The sequence below is a fragment of the Eptesicus fuscus genome, chromosome 16 (assembly GCF_027574615.1).
Source record: "Eptesicus fuscus isolate TK198812 chromosome 16, DD_ASM_mEF_20220401, whole genome shotgun sequence".
NCBI lineage: Eukaryota > Metazoa > Chordata > Mammalia > Chiroptera > Vespertilionidae > Eptesicus > Eptesicus fuscus.
The window spans coordinates 62,910,835-62,933,158 of NC_072488.1; the positions used below are offsets into that span (position 1 = coordinate 62,910,835).

The following is a 22,324-nucleotide window of genomic DNA, read 5'->3' on the forward strand; positions in this document are numbered from 1 at the left end:
AAAGGGATCCGTTCAGCTGTGAGCCTGAGGACCGAGGGTAAATACGCTGGCTCTGTGGTTGGTAACACGGTATTCTATAACTGAAATTGGCTACGAGTAGAACTGACATGTTCTCACCAGAAGAAGAGATGAATAAGTGAGGTGATGGATGTGTTAATTAACTAGAGTGGAATCCTTTCACAACGTACACATATAGCAAACCACCACAATGTACCCTTTACACACCTTACAATGTTAGTGATCAAGTCTACCTCAATAAGGCTGGACTTAAAAAGAAAATAGAAAAAATTACCCATCTATGAAAATGAGCATGGCCCTAGCCGGTTTGGCTCTGTGGATAGAGCGTCGGCCTACGGACTGAAGGGTCTGGGTTCGATTCTGGTCAAGGGCACATGCCTGGGCTGAAGGCTCGATCCCCAGTAGGGGGCGTGTGGGAGGTAGCCGATCAATGATTCTCTCTCATCATTGATGTTTCTATCTCTCTCCCTCTCCCTTCCTCTCTGAAATCAATAAAAATATATTAAAAAAAAAAAAAGAAGGAAAATGTGCATTGATCCCCAGTGAAACCTGACCTCTGAAATGCGAAGTCCCTCAGACAAGGTGTACCTGCTGCTCACAGAGCACACGGACAGCCAGCCAGCCACTTTTAGGGGTTTATTAGGCATATTTTTCCACAACCAGAAAAGAAGTTGTAATTTTTATAACTCAAGCATCTATTTCATAAACATATAAAGTATAAATGTCATGAGCTCCCTCAAGTCTTACTGAGTTCAGCTACATTAATCAATAGCTGACCTTTGCCCTTACCACCTATTATTCATATTCGCTGCCTAATTCTGGAACATACCAGGGTGAAATGAGAAGCACAGTGACCCAAAAACACATTCCGCATTGCCTGGGCCTCATACTTGTCAAATGTGACGAAGCTTTTTAGTCCTGCAGGTCTGCATGGCGTATGCCCACGTCCCAGGCACCCTCTGCTTTCGGGTTTCCTAGTTGATGGAAACCCTCCTTGCCTGGCCCCGGGGATGGCAGGGCCCCTGGGACAGAGGGCACAGGCTTACTCTCCGCACAGAGACCTCTACAAGTGCTTTTGGAAAAATAAGCACTAATGTAGATTCCAAGTGTATACTGCTTTAAGGAAGTCTCCCCTATCACTCAAGAAAACAGAATGAGGAAATCAAGATATCTAGCATATGTACTATTTTTTACAATAAATTTTATTTCTCAGAACTGTTTCAGTTTCCCTTAACATCTTACGTCAGTATGATACATTTGTTACAGTTACTAGGCCCATAGCGATACATTATTAACCAGAGTCCATAGTTTACCCAGATGTCCTTAGTTTTCTACCTAACGCCCCACCCTTTAATCCAGGACCCCACTCAGGACACCACGTCAGATTGGTCATCAAGTCTCCAGCGGCTCCACTTGGCCGTGACCCTCGCAGACTTCCCTTGTGCTGATGACCCTTCAGTTCTGAGGACTGTGGGCAGGTACTTGCAGACTGTCCTTTAGTTGGGATTTGTCTGATGGTTTCCCTCCTAAGATGGAGGTTCCGGGTTCGGGGACAGGAGAGCACAGGGGCAAAGTGCCACAGTCACTGCGTCCGAGCAGGGCCCCACTGTGAGCATGACATCACTGCTGTGAACATGACATCACAGCCTTGTCACCCGTTCGCCTGCTGTGAACATGACATCACAGCTGTGTCACCCGATCGCCTGCTGTGAACATGACATCATAGCTGTGTCACCCGTTCGCCTGCTGTGAACATGACATCACAGCCGTGTCACCCGATCACCTGCTGTGAACATGACATCACAGCCGTGTCACCCGATCACCTGCTGTGAACATGACATCATAGCCGTGTCACTAGATCACCTGCTGTGAACATGACATCTCTCCCCAGGCACCCGCAGCTCCTCACTCCCTCACTGTGTTCAGGCCTCTGTTCAGATGTCACCTCCCTTGCTCCTCCTCCTCCTATCCCATCCGACTCTGCCCAGCCCCTCCCCCCTGCACCCGGGTCTGCCATGGCTGCTGCCCACCTCCAGCCTCGCTCTTTCTTCCTCCCACCACCTTGACCAGTACTTCACACATGTTAACTGACTGCTCGTCCATTTTCTCCCCCTCCACGTAATTCCTTGAGGACAGGACTCTCTCTCCTCCCAACAGAGCACTTAGCAGGGCTCCAGTCGGTGATGTCCGCAGCCAGTCAGTGCAGGAGCGAGTGGGCAAGTGGCCCGCACACCCCACAGCAGCCACTGGGCCCCGCACGCCCCATCCCGGCCCCTGAGGCCCGCGCATGTCTCCCCCCACCCCCCCTCCCCGCAGCCACCGGGCCGTGCATGTCCCAGGTGCCGCCGAGCCTCCACCACAAGCCCCCGGAGACTATATTCCTGGCAACAAAATCCCGGGGTTTAAACACTGTATTATCTGCTGTCCTTCTTCAAGGACGGGCTGCTGAACACGACTAACACCCGTGGACAGGCCCCGAGCGGAGCCCCAGGAAGGCGAGCTCCTTCCCGTGCGAGCCGAGTCCAAACGCAGTGTCCACGCCCAGCGCCGCGCGCACGCCTGGACCCTCAGGTGGGGGTACCATTTCCACGGAGCAAAGCACAATGAAACGCACCGCAGAGAGCCCGCGGTAAGCAGCACGAGCAGCGATGGAGAACTGGTGTCTAGAACCCGTGAAAGCCCTTACAGCAGGAAGAGAGACCCACAGCTCAACTGAAAAGCAGGCGGAAGACAGCGCCCTGCCCAGAAGGCAGCCCCACGGTGAAGGCGCCGAGCCGGGCCGCAGGCGCAGGTCACAGGGAGCTGCCCCGTGGCGCTGGGCGGGACGTGAAGAGACGCTGAGGGGGCAGGAGGCCCGGTGCAGAGGGAGCTCCAATCCGCTGCAGAGAGAACGGGAAGACAGTTCGGAGTTACGCTGCGAAGGTGGCCTCCGACGCGCTGTACGAGGGTCGCAACTCGCTCCAGTTCCTGGCAGGAGAGAACTGGCACCCGTGAGTCAGAGGACCTGCCCAGTGCTCGGAACAGCGCTGCTATGCCAGTTCCAGAGGAGAATTAAGTGCCAGCCAACAGGGGGAGGCACAGGTGGGTCTGCAGCCACTCACCCAGCACTGCAGAGCGGTGGAATGAGGCAGCTCCCCGGAGGACAGAGGACTCGCAACCACATCGAGCAGCAGAAAGCCAAAGGACTGCATCCCCCACGACCGGGTCCATCTTCACGAAGCCCCAAACCAGCCACCGAAAATACCCTTAGTCTTAAGCATGCATGTGGTGAAACTAATTTTAAAAAGAAAGGAAATGAACAATTGAGTAAATAAACAAATGGGAGAGAAGAGACAGATTTCCCCAGGAGAATTCTAAGTAAATTATGCAGACTCCCCCCTTAGGGTGGAGCGTACCCACCCCCCACACCCCCACCCCCTGCCACGTGTGGCTGCGCCTACGACTCCCGTCTCAGGAAGGCAGTGTGGGCAGGAGGAGAGTGACTTCCGTGTGGAGGAATCTGACAAACACCGCCTCCGCCAGGTGATCAAGGTCAACCACACACGGATGCGTCAGATGGCCGCCGCGTACCGGATGATGCGATGAGAATGGCCCTTTAGCTCTGTGATCTTCCCCCAAATCCCATAACTCTAGCGCAGTGATTTGCAACTGGTGACCTCTGTGCCCAGAGATTGTCCAATAAACAAATGACAACAGCCAACACAACAATAGCTCTCCGGTGTGAATGAATCACAAGTATACCTATTTTTTGGTCAGATCAGCAAAAACTACATTTTTGGTGTGCCGCAGAATTTTAGTAACTAGTTTGTGTGTGCCATGAGATGAAGAGAGTTGAACATCATGGCTCTGGACTAATGAGGAAAAAAGACCAGATAAATCCCAGCTGTGGGACATCTGATAAGTCCTCCCCAAGACTGTCAAGGTCATCAAAGACACGCGTGGTCTCAGACAGTCACACCAGGACACAGGATGGCACACGTGAGGAAACGCCCGGCTGGCCTCCTTCGCACCTGCTCACGCTTCTCGCTCTGCACTGCACTGTGTCCGACGTTAATGCAGCCATTCCGGGTTCCTTCATTATGACCAAGGTTCCCACGATGCATGTTTCCATCTTTTTATTATCAACATACTATATACATATGTGTATATGTAAAATGTGTCTAAGGTGCGCAGGTCTGGTGGAGGATGTGGCGAAGCTGCTCAGGGGCAAGGACACCGACCGGGCAGGTATCCGGTGTTGGAATGAGAGGTGCCGCGGGAATACGGCTGCAAGGGCCCAAACGCAGGGGCCTCGCCGATACAAAGGAGCCAGAACCCTTTACCAGAACCCATTTGGAAGCTGGCTCTCATTGGGGAATAAGAAATTTATGGTCTATTGGTTACATTTTTTGCATTAAGAAAACCTGGGTGATCAGGTATTCTATACAGAAGCCTCTACATGTTCCATTCCTAAGACAGTCAGGACAGGCCGCCCCACAAAGACATTCACATTGCAAGCAACACAGCCAGGGGACAGACCTGGGCCCCAGGGGCTGGCCTTCAAGGGACACACAGCCTCCCGGCACCCAGCTGTGGTCCTAACGGATGCAATGCAATCAGTTCCTTAGTCAGATGACCCGGGGATGCTGCAGGGCCGGGAGCTCGAATCCTGATCAGCTGGGCCTAAGACACAGGGACTCCACCTGAGGGCCAGAGGGCCTGGCTCTGGAATGGAACCCTGGGAAGTGTCTTCAGGGTGTGACATAATGGACAGAGCAGGACTGACTTCATGTGGGTTGCCTTTTGCAAAGGTGTAACTACTGCACACTCCTGTCATGCTCTGCAGGCGACCCAGAATTCCGCTCCGCTGGGCAAAAGGAAGGGCTCTGTAAAAAGTCCCCAGGGGAAGGAAATGATCTCCCCTTTACACAAAATAACAGACTCTGCCACGTGACTGCTCTACTTACCCTGAGCCTCCTTTTCCAGGATCCCGCCCTCCCCGAGCTGGACTCCCCAGAGCGGAAAGCGCAGGCGTGGGAGGAAGGACCGAACTCTCATTCCTAAGCACCATGGTGCCTGAAGCTGCTTCCTGTTTCCTCCCGGTATTTTGTTAAATTTTGGTGCCTAGGATCAGTTTCCTTGAGGGTTAACTCACAACAAGATCAAAAATTATAATTGCCAATACACACTGCAGTAAAGTGTGAATCTATGAAAATCCTCGCACGGAGAATGGCAGGTGATGAAGCACAGCTGTGCAGGCCCCTCAGCCACTCCCGGTGGGTCAGGCGGGGCCTGGCTCCCAGCGACTCCGCAGGAAAACGCGCATTTCAACGTGGCCCCAGCAGAGGGGTAGACGGGGCACAAAGGCGGGTGAGGCCCGTGGTGGAGACAGGACCCTGCAAGGCGACAGTCCCTTCCCCTCCGGCTCACCTCCCGTGCGCTCAGTCCCGGACCAGCCCTCTCTCTCCAGCTGGGAAGGGATGGCAACTCTAGGGTCCACGTTGGCAGTTTCCCAACTGGCTGATCAGAATGACTGGAGAAGTTTTAAAAATAAGCACAGACGCACAGGCTTCCCCAAATCTTACCCCTGGAGCTGGGGCCTGGGCCGGGGTCCCTGCACAATTATGAGCAGCCAGATTCGGGACCAGCGCTAATGGATACAGGTGCACGGTGGTCCCACCTGCTCCGGCACCTCTGCACCTCTGGGGAGCTCTGCGCCAGGGGCCAGGCCATCCGCCCAGCCCAGGGGTCCGTGCGCAGCGGGCGGGCAGGCGCCGACCTGCAGAACCCCAAGGCCTGCATGCTTGCTCTGGGCAGTGAGGAGTGAGGCAGGGCCTTGGTGCGTCCTCTCCACTCCGGCCCAAGCACCTACCCACGTTCCCAGCTCTCGCCAAGCCTGGCCCCACTCAGCCGACCACAACTAGCAGCGATGGCAGCTTGTTGCCGGGTAAAGTCCTGGCTCCCCTTCCTGGAGTTGAGACCCAGGGGGTAGATGAGGTCTGGTGTTCCCTGCAATTCGGGGAGAAGGAGTTGCCAGTGGGTCTCCCGCACCTGAACACTTTCCCAGGGAATATTGTGGGTGAAGCAGCCGGGGTTGGGGCACCAAGCTGCCCTGAGAATCCCAAGATCACAGACCCAGTACTCACTAGTCCCTCCACGTCACTGTCACAAAACTAAGCCCTCCACTGTGCACACGTGCGTACACACACACATGCACACGCACGACACTTTCTCCAGAGACCTCTGTCCCAGGCACACGCTGAAGAGGCCTGGGATCTGACCACGAGGAAAATATGACCGATGCTTTACAAACTGTCTTTACATGAGCTTTCGGGTTATGAGATGTGGTCAGTTGAAGATGGCAGTATTTAGCTTCTCCCCCAAAGAGGCTCCACAGACCAGGGAAGGCGATCCTGCCTCCGGCTCTGTGCCTCAGCGGCTCTCCCCGGCTCCTCTGCGCTTAGCATGGACGTCCCTCTAACCTTTGGGGGTAGGGTCTCAGATCTAATGCATTTTTCATTCATTCCCCATGAGTGCTGGGGGCGTGGAGACAGCAGAAAGTAGGGTCCTATGGAAACGGGCAAAGCGTTCTGCTTCCCGCAGTGGGCGGGGCTGGCCGGCTGGGCGTGCCCTCTGGCCTCAGGCTGCTCCTGGCCGCACGTGGCCTGAGCACTGTGGCCGGAGTAGGCCTCCTCAGGGAGGCTGGAGCGCCAAGGTCAGGGAACCACCATCCTGGATTAAATAATTTGGGGCCCCCTTACTTCTTCCAGAGAGCGGTCAAGCCGAAATCCAACCAATTCACTTGTCAATGTTCTTGCTGGTCAAGTTCGACTCTGAAAGGCTGAGAAGGCCAGTGTCTTCACAGCAAGCTGCCCAGGGTCCTGGACCTGGCTGGCAGGCGCAGCCCCTCCTCAGCAAGAACAGAGGGGACTAGTTTCCTTTCAGAACTTGCTTTTGTTAACATCTTGCTTGTTAACACAGAATCAAAAACCATTCCCCTTAATCTGTGATCTTTTATGGTCTGATTTATTCATAATGTTTGCATAACCATTTTAACAGCTTGGAGCAGTATTGTTTCCAAAGGAAACATTTACAATCCTATATAATAAAAGCCTAATATGCTAAGTGTCTGGTCATCCAGTCAGCTGTTCAACCAATCAAAGCATAATATGCTAATATGCACTGACCACCAGGGGGCAGACGTTCTGACCGATAGGTTAGCTTGCTGATGGGATCTGGCCGATAGGGACTGAGCGGACTAAGTGAGACGGGCCGGACATGCCCTGGAGCCCTCCTGCGGTCTCTCTCCGGCTGGCCAACCTCCCGCGTCCCTCCCTGGACCCCATCATGCACCAGTGGGGTCCCTCGGCCTGACCTGTGCCCTCTTGCAATCTGGGAACCCTCGGGGGATGTCGGAGAGCCAGTTTTGGCCCAACAGCAGAATGACCGGTTGCTATGACGCACCCTGACCACCAGGGGGCAGACGCTCAATGCAGAAGCTTCCCCCTGGTGGTCAGTGCGTTCCCACAGGTGGGGCTCCGCTCCACCAGAAGCCGGGCTCATGGCTGACAAGTGCAGCAGCGGAGGCGGGGAGGCCACTGTGGCAGCACTAAGGATGTCCGACTGACGGCTTCTGACAGACAGTCAGACATCCCCCAAGGGCTCCCAGATTGTGAGCCCCCCCCCACTCAGTGCACGAATTTCTTGGTCCGGGCCCCTAGTGTTATCATAAAAGTGGACAGGAAAATCGATTCTGACAGGCAGGAATCTAAAACACAAGACCCTTTCCTACTGTCTACACTGAAGCTCAGGGTGACAGGAGACGGTGGAGGCAAAAGGTCGGGGACCCCCAGCACCCTGCCCCAGTGTCCAGGCCACTGCTGCGGCCACAGTGGTGTTTCCACACCCACCCTTCGGGTCCACACGCGCTCGTAGGTATCCCATGCTGCCCCAGCAATGTAATTTTTTCACCTTTACTGGGTTCTACTTAATAATACAAAGTTACACATATTTAGTGTATAATCTGACAAGTTTGTATAATTTGATAGGTTTGGATCTAATCACTCACCTTGACATCATCACCACAAACAAGGTAACAAACACCCACACCGCCGAAGGACTGGCCTGTTCAAGGAGTCGGGTGCGAGAAGCCCACATCCCCCGGCAACACTGGTGCGAAGCAGAGGGACACCTTTTGCTGTTTGGGAGGAGGGAGGTCAAGAAAATGCACTTTCTTGTCCTAATTTAGGAACTGCAGCGATGCCGCAGGAAGCTCCGCGGGCCTGTGTCTCAGCACTGTCCCGTCACCTCCGCACCACCTGCCGCTGCTCCTGCTCGGCGACGCGGAGAAACGGAGCGCCGTCCAGGGCGGGCCCGTGGGGCAGGTAACGCCACATGACCTCTCCTTCCATGAAAAGGGGGGGGGGGGAACCCTCATCACCTGTTTTTAAAGAGAATTTATGAAAACTCCTTTGTTAAGGTACAATGCAGAATAGTGGAGAAATGACTGGGATGTTGTGAATTTAGCTTCTACAATCTGTCAGGGGAAAGGTGTGTATGTGGGGAGGTGGCTGGTCAGGAATTTGCTTTTTCTGTCTTTAATTTGCTTCGCCAGCTTCCCAGGAAGCCACCTGCTGGGCACGTTGGCGAGGGTGAGAGAAGCACGCTGGCTCCGCTGTCTTCACCTCAGCCGTCAGAAAATGACGAGTTCATGGACTACGTGGGAAATGTCTACCTGCAATTTTATGAAGCTTCGCCGTACAAAGGTGCTGTGGGAAGTATAACGAACTCAAAAAGGATTCAAGACTTGAATGTAAGACATGAAGCCATGACATGCTAGAAGAAAACAGAGATTTAAGCTCCTCAGCGTTGCTCTTGGGGATGATGTGTTTGGATTGACACCAACACAAAGGCAACCACAGCGAAAATAAACAAACATCAAACAAAAAAGCTTCTGCACAGAAAAATACTATCAACAAAATGAAAAGGCAAACCGAGGAACGGGAGAAAAATACTTGCAAATCATGTATCTGGTAAGGGGTTACTACCCAAAGTATATAAAGAACTCCCACAACTCTGCAAAAATACAAACAGTCCAGAGGATCTGAACAAACATTTTTCTGAAAAAGACATCCAAGTAGCCAAAAGGCACACGAACAGATGCTCAGTGTCACTAACGATCAGGGAAACGCACGTCAAAACCTCCCGCCTGTTATAACGGCGACCATCAAAGACGAGAGGCAGGCGCTGGTGAGAATGCAGAGAAGAGGGAACCTTGTGCACTGGTGGGATGTAAACTGGTGCGGACACCATGGAAAATAGTATGAGGTTCCTTTAAAAATTAAAAATAGGCCCTGGCCGGTGCGACTCAGTTGGTTGGAGCGTTGTCCAGTGCACTGAAATGTTGCGGGTTCCATCCCTGTCAGGCCACATACCTAGGTTGCAGGCTGGATCCCAGGTGAGGGCCCATGTGGGAAGCAACTGATGAATGTTTCTCTCTCTCTCTCCTCCCCCCCCTTTCCCTCTCCTTCTCTCGTACCCTCGCTCTGTCCCTCTCTCTGAAATCAGTAAGCGTGTCCTCAGGTGAGGATTAAAAAAAATTAAAAATAGAACTACCATGTGACCCCGCAACACCACTCCCGGGTACGTAGCCAACGGAAACGAGAACAAGGTCTCGTCACTGCGGCATTCTTCACAACGGCCAAGGCCTGGGGGCACCAGTGTCCACATGGAGGAGGGAAAAGATGCCTGTGTATAAAGACGGGATATATGTGCACGCGTGCACACACACACGCACGCACACATACACACACTGGAATATCACCCAGCCACCGGGAAGAGGACATCCTGCCATTTTCTACAACATGGATGCACCGTGAGGGCACTATGCTACAGAAGTAAGCCAGACAGAGAAAGACAGTACTGCGTGGTGCCACTTCTATGCAAAAGCTAAGAAAACGTCGCAGTCACAGAAACACAGTGGTGACGTGGTTCCAGGGCTGGGGAGCAGGAAGCGGGAGCGCGATGTGGGAGACCTTCCGGACAGACGAGGGAGTCCTGACCCAGCTGCACCGTGGCTGCGCGTTAACATGCACGGCCCGTGGCCTCGCTGAGTACCCGCCAGCGCTCTCCGATCCAAAGGACAGGTGCAAGGTGACGGTGGCTCACTAACCAGCTGGTGAGATTTCCTCGCCACGTACGCCAGACCACGCCCCACGATGTGCACTTAGACATCGCGCACTTCATTGTCAAATGCACGGCAATAAGGCTTAAAAGAGACGCGTGGCCTCACGGCCCGCCTTCCCACTCCGGACATTCCCGTCGGCACCTGACAGTGTGTGAAGTCCAGGTCGTGTCTACCTCACGGAGCACAAGGCTTGTCACCTAAGCCACCCTCTGTCCTCCCACACACCAACATCCTTCTGCCCATTAGGCTCTCCCGTAAAGGTGTCCAGAGGTTTTCAAAAGATGAGACATCATCAGCGTGGCATACGAACATCCCGTGGGACAGGAGGGTTTGCACATGCTCTTCCCGTGCTCGCCCCTCCCCAGAGTGGGCACGGTCAGGGCCGGGGGCTCAGAAGGCTGGCTCTCTAACCTCAAGCGGGGAGGCTCCTGGCGAAGGTGAGAATTTGGGGCAGGAAAGCAGGGGCTCGGGACCCCACTCGGGCCCCTCTGAGATGCAGCCTGGACACGCCCCCTCATGCTGCCTCAGGCGCAGGTCTCACCGGGACAGCACAAACCAGAGACCCAAGGCCTGGAGTGCGCCCGGCTGACATCCCATTAGCGCTTCCCAGGCTAGCGCTGCTTCTGTGCTTCCCAAGACCTGGCAAGTGATGAAGCTGACCAAGCTGTCCCTTTCCTGCTGGCTCTCAAAGACCACTGGCCAAGCAGTGTTTGCCTGGTCCCCACCCCCTGCTGCTGACCCAGCAGCCGCCTGTGCTGACCCAGCACACCTCTGCCCACCCACCTCGCGCCTTAGCGCCTTAACGTTCCCTCCAAACGCAGCATCTGCTGGCGCCCCAGCCTCTTCTCTGAGGGCCAGCCCACCCTGCCTTGGGCACACGAACTCACTGTACGAGCATCAGCGACAGCAGCTCCCACAGGACGGGACGCCGCCGAGCTGCAGGGAGCTGCCTGGGTCCTGCCGCCTGCACGAGGCCATGCAGCCAGTGTCTAAAACGGAACTCTCTCTATTTCTGGGGCTGCGGAAACACAGTGCTAAAACAGTCACTGCGAGAAAAATAGCCCAGAATCCAGTCGGTGCTCACAGCAATTTTTATTATGTGAATGGATATATCTCATGATTTCCCACTGGACATTTTTCTAAGCAACAAAAGTAATTTTTAACATTACAGAGAATCAGGGTTTTGGTGTGGATCTCATGAACGTGTAGAAGAACAAATCTTTAACATTTTACAGGTGTACATATTTCTGTAAGAACATCTTCATGATGATCTATGTCCAGCTCTCACTAATAATCAGCCATCCAGGCCGCCTCTCGTTTGCAGAACCATAGCAGACCCTGGCTGGGTGTCCGTGCAGAACGTGCCGCCGCGGTGAGTCTGTGACCCCCCTGCCTCACTACCTTCTGAAAGAGGACCCTGAAATAACCTTTCCTTAAAAAGATTTGTAACCCTCACCTGAGGGATGGTTTTTAAATTGATTTGAGAGAGAGAGAGAGAGAGAGAGAGAGAGAGAGAGAGAGAAACATTGACGTCGATCAATTGACTACCATACACATCCCATCCAGGGATCAACACACGACCTGGGTGTGTGCCCTGACCAGGATGGAACCCGAGACCTTTCGGTGCACGGGACAGCGCTCCAGCCAACTGGGCCACAGCGGCCAGGGCCTGACAACAGCTTACTGTCCGTTAATGCCACTGATGACCAAGAACTTGCTAAAGAAGTTAGTGTCAGTTTGCTAGTGATGAATTACTGATGAATTCTGGTGATCAGATTTGAAGATTTGCACTTACTCTCTAGCTTATAGTGCCACGAAACATGAGGCTGCATTTACAAAAGACTAAGTCATAACAGGTTCCACCGCAATGACTATTAGAAAGACGGAGTCCCCGTACCTAGGAGTTTTAGTTGTTTTTAAGGTAATGGAAATCTCCCAGGAGCGGGCATGGAACACCAGAGAGGTGTCTGTCTCCCGTGAGGCCTGGAAGAGGTAGCTGGGAGTGCCCTAGCCATGCAGGGCGGGGGTGTAAAGCTAGTCAGAGCCCACGGCGCCCGGGTGGGCAGGGTCAGCACAGCTTCAAGTGCAGGCGCAGGGAGAGAGAGGGGCTTGGACTCAGGCTGTACAATCGGAGCTCCCAGCACCTCCAACCCAAACCAGGGTCTCGACTAGAAATCCTGACAAGCAACACCCTAAATAAACCGGACAAGGGGTCATTTTCTCCAGAAGAAGTCATACAGTCAGGCACTGAACCCTGCCTTTGAGAAACACTGCATATTAATTCCGGGCCGTTCTGGTTAGCACACATCAGCGGGGAACGTAAGTTAAATCAAGAATCACTCCCATGCCCCTGAAAAAAAAAAAGTGGTCAAGGAGAAAAACCCATTTACAAAATTCTGGTAGTAGTTTTAGACCAAATGAGAGAAAATTCTAATGTATACTAAACTAAATAAATTTACAGAAATCATACCAAGAGATTTTATAGTACAAAGTTATAGATTTCAGAGTAGTTTAAAACAATTTATGAATAATAGAAGCAAAACAAGGTTCTGAAGGAAAGCTAATGAACTGGGTGCTGTCCCTTAGCTAGGAGGCCCTGGCCCCAGCTGTGAGGCACTGATCCAGCTGTGAGGCCCCAGCTGTGAGGCCCTGGCCCCAGCTGTGAGGCCCCAGCTGTGAGGCACTGATCCAGCTGTGAGGCCCTGGTCCCAGCTGTGAGGCCCTGGTCCCAGCTGTGAGGCCCTGGTCCCAGCTGTGAGGCCCTGGTCCCAGCTGTGAGGCCCTGGTCCCAGCTGTGAGGCACTGATCCAGCTGTGAGGCACTGGTCCCAGCTGTGAGGCACTGATCCAGCTGTGAGGCCCTGGTCCCAGCTGTGAGGCACTGATCCAGCTGTGAGGCCCTGGTCCCAGCTGTGAGGCACTGATCCAGCTGTGAGGCCCCAGCTGTGAGGCCCTGGTCCCAGCTGTGAGGCACTGATCCAGCTGTGAGGCCCTGGTCCCAGCTGTGAGGCACTGATCCAGCTGTGAGGCCCTGGTCCCAGCTGTGAGGCTCTGATCCAGCTGTGAGGCCCTGGTCCCAGCTGTGAGGCACTGATCCAGCTGTGAGGCCCTGGTCCCAGCTGTGAGGCACTGATCCAGCTGTGAGGCCCTGGCCCCAGCTGTGAGGCACTGGTCCAGCTGTGAGGCACTGATCCAGCTGTGAGGCACTGATCCAGCTGTGAGGCACTGGTCCAGCTGTGAGGCCCCAGCTGTGAGGCCCTGGTCCCAGCTGTGAGGCCCTGGTCCCAGCTGTGAGGCACTGATCCAGCTGTGAGGCCCTGGTCCCAGCTGTGAGGCCCTGGTCCCAGCTGTGAGGCCCTGGTCCCAGCTGTGAGGCCCTGGTCCCAGCTGTGAGGCCCTGGTCCCAGCTGTGAGGCCCTGGTCCCAGCTGTGAGGCCCTGGTCCCAGCTGTGAGGCCCTGGTCCCAGCTGTGAGGCACTGATCCAGCTGTGAGGCCCTGGTCCCAGCTGTGAGGCCCTGGTCCCAGCTGTGAGGCCCTGGTCCCAGCTATGAGGCACTGATCCAGCTGTGAGGCCCCAGCTGTGAGGCCCTGGTCCCAGCTGTGAGGCACTGGTCCAGCTGTGAGGCACTGATCCAGCTGTGAGGCCCCAGCTGTGAGGCCCTGGTCCCAGCTGTGAGGCACTGATCCAGCTGTGAGGCCCTGGCCCCAGCTGTGAGGCCCTGGTCCCAGCTGTGAGGCCCTGGTCCCAGCTGTGAGGCCCTGGTCCCAGCTGTGAGGCCCTGGTCCCAGCTGTGAGGCCCTGGTCCCAGCTGTGAGGCCCTGGTCCCAGCTGTGAGGCCCTGGTCCCAGCTGTGAGGCACTGATCCAGCTGTGAGGCCCTGGTCCCAGCTGTGAGGCACTGATCCAGCTGTGAGGCACTGATCCAGCTGTGAGGCCCCAGCTGTGAGGCCCTGGTCCCAGCTGTGAGGCCCTGGTCCCAGCTGTGAGGCACTGATCCAGCTGTGAGGCCCTGGTCCCAGCTGTGAGGCCCTGGTCCCAGCTGTGAGGCCCTGGTCCCAGCTGTGAGGCCCTGGTCCCAGCTGTGAGGCCCTGGTCCCAGCTGTGAGGCCCTGGTCCCAGCTGTGAGGCCCTGGTCCCAGCTGTGAGGCCCTGGCCCCAGCTGTGAGGCCCTGGTCCCAGCTGTGAGGCACTGATCCAGCTGTGAGGCCCCAGCTGTGAGGCCCTGGTCCCAGCTGTGAGGCACTGATCCAGCTGTGAGGCCCTGGTCCCAGCTGTGAGGCCCTGGTCCCAGCTGTGAGGCCCTGGCCCCAGCTGTGAGGCCCTGGTCCCAGCTGTGAGTCCCTGGTCCCAGCTGTGAGGCCCTGGTCCCAGTTGTGAGGCACTGATCCAGCTGTGAGGCCCTGGCCCCAGCTGTGAGGCCCTGGTCCCAGCTGTGAGGCCCTGGTCCCAGCTGTGAGGCCCTGGTCCCAGCTGTGAGGCCCTGGTCCCAGCTGTGAGGCCCTGGTCCCAGCTGTGAGGCCCTGGTCCCAGCTGTGAGGCCCTGGTCCCAGCTGTGAGGCACTGATCCAGCTGTGAGGCCCTGGTCCCAGCTGTGAGGCCCTGGTCCCAGCTGTGAGGCACTGATCCAGCTGTGAGGCACTGGTCCCAGCTGTGAGGCCCTGGTCCCAGCTGTGAGGCCCTGGTCCCAGCTGTGAGGCCCTGGTCCCAGCTGTGAGGCCCTGGTCCCAGCTGTGAGGCCCTGGTCCCAGCTGTGAGGCACTGATCCAGCTGTGAGGCCCTGGCCCCAGCTGTGAGGCACTGATCCCAGCTGTGAGGCCCTGGTCCCAGCTGTGAGGCCCTGGTCCCATCTATGAGGCACTGATCCAGCTGTGAGGCCCTGGCCCCAGCTGTGAGGCACTGATCCCAGCTGTGAGGCCCTGGTCCCAGCTGTGAGGCACTGATCCAGCTGTGAGGCCCTGGCCCCAGCTGTGAGGCCCTGATCCAGCTGTGAGGCACTGATCCAGCTGTGAGGCCCTGGTCCCAGCTGTGAGGCACTGATCCAGCTGTGAGGCCCTGGCCCCAGCTGTGAGGCACTGATCCAGCTGTGAGGCACTGATCCAGCTGTGAGGCCCCAGCTGTGAGGCACTGATCCAGCTGTGAGGCACTGATCCAGCTGTGAGGCACTGATCCAGCTGTGAGGCCCCAGCTGTGAGGCCCTGGTCCCAGCTGTGAGGCCCTGGTCCCAGCTGTGAGGCACTGGTCCCAGCTGTGAGGCCCTGGCCCCAGCTGTGAGGCCCTGGTCCCAGCTGTGAGGCCCTGGTCCCAGCTGTGAGGCACTGATCCAGCTGTGAGGCACTGATCCAGCTGTGAGGCTCTGGTCCCAGCTGTGAGGCCCTGGTCCCAGCTGTGAGGCCCTGGTCCCAGCTGTGAGGCACTGATCCAGCTGTGAGGCACTGATCCAGCTGTGAGGCCCTGGTCCCAGCTGTGAGGCCCTGGCCCCAGCTGTGAGGCCCCAGCTGTGAGGCCCTGGCCCCAGCTGTGAGGCACTGATCCAGCTGTGAGGCCCCAGCTGTGAGGCACTGGTCCCAGCTGTGAAGCCCTGGCCCCAGCTGTGAGGCACTGGTCTAGAGGTGCAATTGCACCTGCTCACACAGGCAGAGATGGAGCCAGGTCGGCCAGACTGCTGCCCAGCAATTCTTACGTCCTAAGTCAAACATCCCAAATGATGCCAGGCTAAGCAATGCTTTTTTATACGGGGGTATGACTTTGTCTAGTATCCGCTATTATAGGGCAGAACCCGCCTGCTATATTACAGACATGGTTTCAGTTCACACACACAAGTACATTCTCACACAAACAGGTAAACTTTCCATAAAACCCTTTATCTATTGGCAACTTTTGATGCAGACTCGTCTTCTCAGCATCAAAGCGGGGTGAAGCCTCTGGGGGCTAAGAGTGTCCCGGCAGCAGCGCCCCCTCGCCTCAGGGCTCCCGGCTCCCGGTGCGCAGGGGGCCTGACCTGCAGACCCGAGAACCATCCGTTGGGCCGGAGAGCTGAGCGCAGGCGCGTTTCACAGCGGGAGGTGCCTGTGCTATGCCTCCCAGCTCCTCAGCGCCATCACGCCCTACAGCAGGGGCAGTGAAGGTAACTTTTCAACCAAGCTCCCTGAAACGGAAATATTATGTGGCTCAACAAATCAGGGCTACACTTACTGCCATTTTATTACTGTCAAACCTACTGTGCATATCAAGTATCTCAGGCGAAAGCAGCCTTTCTCCCCATTTTAAGCAGGAAGCTGCAGACTTACCCTTGGCGCTCCGCTACGAGATGACTGGCCGCACAGAACCCCTGGGCGGTGCCTCCAGCAGATCACACCTGCGCAGCGACAGAGCTGCGGGAATTCTCGACTCTCAAACCCAACCCAGACTTCCACAGAGCTCTGGTCTGGGAAAACTCTTGTAGTAAAGGAACAGAGGAAATCTGAAAAGAAACAGAAAATCACATATTAGGACTCTTGCTTATTTGATTTTAAGTAACTGCTTGAGAAATAACTGCTTATTTACCTGAAACAAATACTTGTAATAAACCCCAGAAGAAAGTTGCTTTGTACCTAATGACCTCTACCCAAACCAAACTGCTCCCACCTCCCCACCTTCTAGCCGCCAGTCAGACCCAGGCCACGGTCAGGGATGGAGAGAGCGGGGACAGCAGGCCACAAACCAGGGACCCTAGTTCCCAAGCGTATTCAGACTTCCTACCCCACTGCTCCCCACCCACACCTTCAGAGCCGGCCAAAAACCAAAGGCAGGCTGCCGCACGGGAAGGAAGCCAGTCTGGGAGCTAAGGAGGCAGCCGGGCTGCAGGAGCACTGAAATTATTTAGAGATGCGATCCTGTCTTGGAGTCTCTCGTACTGGCCATTTATTGAGAGGCCAGCTACTGGACCCACAGCCTCGTGCTAAAAACATCCCTGCAGGAAATCTGAGAATAACATCCCCAGAAATACCAGGGCGTTGTGGCGAGAAGCCGGCCGCGACGCGGCCTCTCCCTCCTGGCGTGGGCAGTCCGCTCTCCCCTTCCCTTCCCTCCACTGGGGGACTGCTTCCAGTCCTCGCCTCCCATTTCCCAGGTCCCTGAAGGTCTGTGGCCCTCCCAGCGAGTTCCTGCCATTGCTAATTACCTTTCACACCCAGAGAGGATCTGTTCCCTCAGAGATCTATTAATTCATCCCTGGCTTGATTATGACCCAAAGTGTTAAACACCCCACAGAAAAATCGAATTCTATTTTAGTCAAGTAGAAAGAGATAAAATCTATCCGAGTAGAGCTATCATAGAAATGTTACAAGGCAAGTTCATAAATTTTGATTAAAAACTTCATCCTATTTTACATATTCTCTAGCATTATTTTAAAGGGTGCAGGCTTTTTATTTAAAAATATGATTAAATACAAGGAAAAGTTGATAACCAAACACAATGGGAAGACTAAATTTGGGCAAGATGTTAAATGTATACCAGGATGGAAATGGAGATTACAAATGGCTGCAGAGTAAGTGGATTGCTACACAGACATCCATCCAGGACCAAACTAAAACTATAACTAAAAACACAAAAACCAAACAAACAAACAAAAAAAACCAACTGAGGAGAGAACCCTGATAACCGAGGATGGAAAGTGAGACCGCATAGAGGCTGGTAGGAGGGGCAGAGGCAGAAAGGGCTGGCCGGGCTCCCACAGACAGCAGCTGGAGTTCTGGAGAGAGATCTCAGCTGTGGGGGGGTTCCCACTGAGAACTCTGGGGTCTAATCCCCAAGCTGCCCCCCCCCCCCCCCCGCCCAGCAAAAAGCACCAGAACTGAGAAAGGTGCCCACATATCTGGCTGTGAAAACAGTGCAGGGCTGCTGTCTGCCAGAGAGAGAGGGCTGGAAAAGCTGACACCCTCTTAAAGCGCCAACACAAAATTTACTGTGCAGCCACTGCCCTGGGGCTCCGGCTGAGGGAGAGCAGAGTGGACTGGAGCTGTGTGAGCAGAAGCCAGGATTGGGGGCTCTAAGATTAGAGCTCAGAAGGCAGACACCCTGGTTTTCTGTGCTAAATTATTTCCTCATGCTGCGGAGGTCTGCTTTCTCAGGCAGACCTATGCAATCCAGGTGGTTTTTGCCTGGGGGAGAAGACAGTTGACCTAGCCTAGTGGAAAACCCCTTGCTCCATGGTGTGGCTTTCTGAGGCCCCTTAAGAGATTGAGAATTAGCCTCCAGGCAAAAGCAATGGCCCCACCCCGTTGGAAAACCTCTTTCCACACCTGAGGACAATTGCCTGAGGGCTAGGAAGACTGAAACCAATCGGTCTGCAGGCAGAGGCATGTCTCTGGAGGCTTTGAGTATTTGCCTGATCTAATTAGTCAGAAACAGCATTTAACACCATCCTGCACTAGGGACTGGAAAGTGTAACAGATCTACCTAATACACAGTCACAAACCCAAACAGGCAGCCAAAATGAGACATAAAAAAGCCCCAAATGAAAGAACCAAAGAATTCTCCAGAAGAAGAGGTAAATGAAATAGAGATAAATTTAAGTGATATAGAGTTCAGAATAATGATGGTAAAGATGCTCAACAGCATGAGAAAAGATATAGTAACTATAAAAAAGAATAGTCGAAAATAAACAATGACATAACACAAATAAAACATTGGAAGGAATACACAGCAGATTAGGAGAAGCTGAGGATTGGGTCAGTGAATACGACAGGGAAGAAAAATCACCCAATCAGAGAACCAAAAAGAAGAAACAATTAGAAAACAAGAGGACAGTCCTAGCTGGTTTGGCTCAGTGTATAGAGCGTCAGCCAGCAGACTGAAAGGTCCCAGGTTTGATTCTTGCCCGGGTTGTGGGCACGATCCCCAGTAGGGGGCATGCTGGAGGCAGCTGATCAATGATTCTATCTCTTTCTCCCTCTCTCTTCCTCTCTGAAATCAACAACAACAAAATATATATATATATATATATATATATATATATATATATATATTATATATATATATATATATATATATATATATATATATTTAAAGAAACACACACACAAAAACACAGGAGGACAGCTTAAGGGGAGCTGCGCGACAACATTAAACGTAACAATCCTACCTAATAATAGAGTAATATGCAAATTGACCGTACCTTCGCTACACCCACAAGCCACGCCCACCAGCCACGCCCACCAGGAAACCATCCTGCCGGAGGCTTTTCCGGCCTTGGGCACCAGATCCATCGCCGCTGGGATGCGGCCGAGCCCAAGGCCGGGGAGCCTGTGATGGATGGCAGGCAACTGGCGGTCGGCTCCTGCGATCTGTCGCCGGGACGCTGGGGTGTGGCTGAGCCCAAGGCCAGGAAAGCCTCCGGCCTTGGGCACCCTGCGACGGATGGCAGGCAACTGGTGGTGGGCTCCTGTGATCCGTCGCCAGGACGCTGAGGTGCAGCCTTAGGCACCAGCGGGGAGCCAGCGATGGATGGCAGGCAACTGGCAGTCGGCTCCTGCGACAACCAGAGGCTGACCAACTGGAAGTCAGTGCTGGCCCTGCCCCCAAGCAAGCGGTTAGGGGCAATCAGGCAGGCAGGCAAAGGGGTTAGGGGTGATCAGGTAGGCAGACCAGTGGTTAGGGGTGATCAGGTAGGCAGGCAAGTGGTTAGGGGAGATCAGGTAGGCAGACCAGCGGTAGGGGTGATCAGGTAGGCAGACAGACCCTCACTGGGCTGGCCCCGCCCCCAAGCAAGCTGTTAGGGGCAATCAGGCAGGCAGGCAGAGTGGATAGGGGTGATCAGGTAGGCAGACCAGTGGTTAGGGGTGATCAGGTAGGCAGGCAAGTGGTTAGGGGAGATCAGGTAGGCAGACCAGCGGTAGGGGTGATCAGGTAGGCAGACAGACCCTCACTGGGCTGGCCCCACCCCCAAGCAAGCTGTTAGGGGCAATCAGGCAGGCAGGCAGAGTGGATAGGGGTGATCAGGTAGGCAGACCAGTGGTTAGGGGTGATCAGGCAGGTAGGCGAGCGGTTAGGGGCAATCAGGTAGGCAGACAGCCCCTTGCATGGCTGGCCCCACCCCCCAGCAAAGAAAGAGGGAGGCCCAGGCCAGCCAAGCCATTACACCCCAGCCTGTCGCCTGCAGAGGGAGGCCACTGGTGGCAGGGGAGGGGAGGCAGTGCTGCACAGATGGCAAGCAGTGGCAGCGGCAGGGGTGGGGCCAGCTTCCTGCAGACCTGGGAAGGAAAGACCTGATAGGCCCTGATCTCAGGCCAGGCCTAGGGACCCTACCCGAGGGGTCCTGGATTGTGAGAGGGTGGTTCGAGTGCATGAATCTTTATGCACTGGGCCTCTAGTATTCACATAATAGGTGAACTAGAAGGGGAAGAAAGGGAGCAAGGAATAGAGAACATGTTTGAAGAAATAATGACAGAAAACTTCCCTAACCTGGTGAAGGAAAAAGTCACACAAGTTCAGGAGGTAGAGATTCAAGCAAGAAAAACCCAAACAGTCCCATGCCCAGACACATCATAATTAAAATGCCAAAAATTAAAGACAAAGAGAGAACCTTAAAGGCAGCAAGAGAAAAGCAATTTGTTACCTACAAAGGAGCTCCCATAAGGCTGTCAACTGATTTCTCATTAGAAATTCTAAAGGCAAAAGCATGAAGTACTCAAGGTAATGAATAGCAATGATCTGAAACCAAGATTACTCTATCCAGTAAGGCTCTCATTCAAGATGGTGAAATAAAGAGTTTCCCAGATTAAAAAAAAAAGTTAAAGAAGTTTATCAATACCAAGCCAGCATTACAAGAAATGCTAAAGGCAATGGTATAATGAGAAGAAATAGAGAGAATGACCTAGGCATACATAATTAAAATGGCAATAAATAAGTACATCTTAATAATCTTTAATGTAAATGGATTAAATGCTCCAATCAAAAGGCATAGGGTAGCTGAATGGATACAAAAACATGACCCACCTATATGCTGTCTATAAGTGACCCACCTCAGAAAAAAAGTGAAGGTATGAAAACAAATTTTTTCCATGCAAATGGAAACAAACAAACAAAAAAGTTGGGGGAAAAAAAAGAAACAAAAAAAGCTGGGGCCTGGCCAGTGTGGCTCATAGTTGAGCATCGACCTTTGAACCAGGAGGTCATGGTTCAATTCCAGGTCAGAGTATATGTTTGGGTGGTGGGCTCAAGCCCCAGTGTGGGGTGTTCAGGAGGCAGCCAATCAATGATTCTCTTTCATAACTGATGTTTCAATCTGCCTCTCTCTCTTCCTTCCTCTCTGAAATCAATAAAAATACATTTAAAAAAAATAAAAAGCTGGGGTAGCAATGTGCATACCTGACAAAGTAGACGTCAAAATGAAGGCCATCACAAGAGACAACAAAAGTCACTACATAATACTAAAGGGATTGATCCATCGAAGATATAAACCTGATAAACATATATATGCCCAATATAGGAGCACCTAAATATATAAAAAAAACTTCTAGAGGAATTTAAGGGTGAGACCAACAACAATACAGTCATACTAGGGGACTTTAAGACCCCAGTGATATAACTGGATAGATCTTCCAGACAAAAATTCAACAAGGAAACAGTGACACACTGGATCAGATCGATTTAAGTGACATTTATAGAACATTTACCCCAAAGCTGAGGAATATACATTCTTCTCAAGTTCACATGGGTCATTCTCAAAGATAGACCACATGTTAGGACATAAAACAAGTCTCCACAAGTTCAAGAAGATTGAAATCATATCAAGCATCTTCTCAGATCACAGTGGAATGACATTAGAAATCAACTACAGCAAAAACACCCAAAAACATTCAAACACATGGAGGCTAAATTGCATGTTATTAAACAATGAATGGGTTACCAATGAGATCAACAAAGAAATCAAAAGCTTCCTGGAAACAAATAAAAATGAACACACAACAACCCAAAATCTCTGTGACACAGCCAAAGCAGTCCTGAGAGGGAAGTTCATAGCACTACAGGCTTACCTCAAAAAACAAGAAAAACTGGTAATAAACTATTTAACCATACAACTTAAAGAACTAGAACGAGAACAAGCATAGCCCAGAGTAAGTAGAAGGAAGGAAATAATAAAGAAGAGAACAGAAATAAATG

General features: G+C 53.4%; 1 protein-coding gene across 2 annotated transcripts in view; it reads right to left on the reverse strand.

Moving 5' to 3' along the window:
- NCK2 (NCK adaptor protein 2) overlaps positions 1–22,324 on the reverse strand; it is a 158,176-nt gene that overhangs the window by 58,347 nt on the left and 77,505 nt on the right. For both annotated transcript variants that reach the window (XM_054727975.1, XM_054727976.1), the window contains exon 2: positions 16,471–16,643. The gene's annotated coding sequence lies outside the window, so the exon portion shown is untranslated. The remainder of the gene's footprint in view (positions 1–16,470; positions 16,644–22,324) is intronic.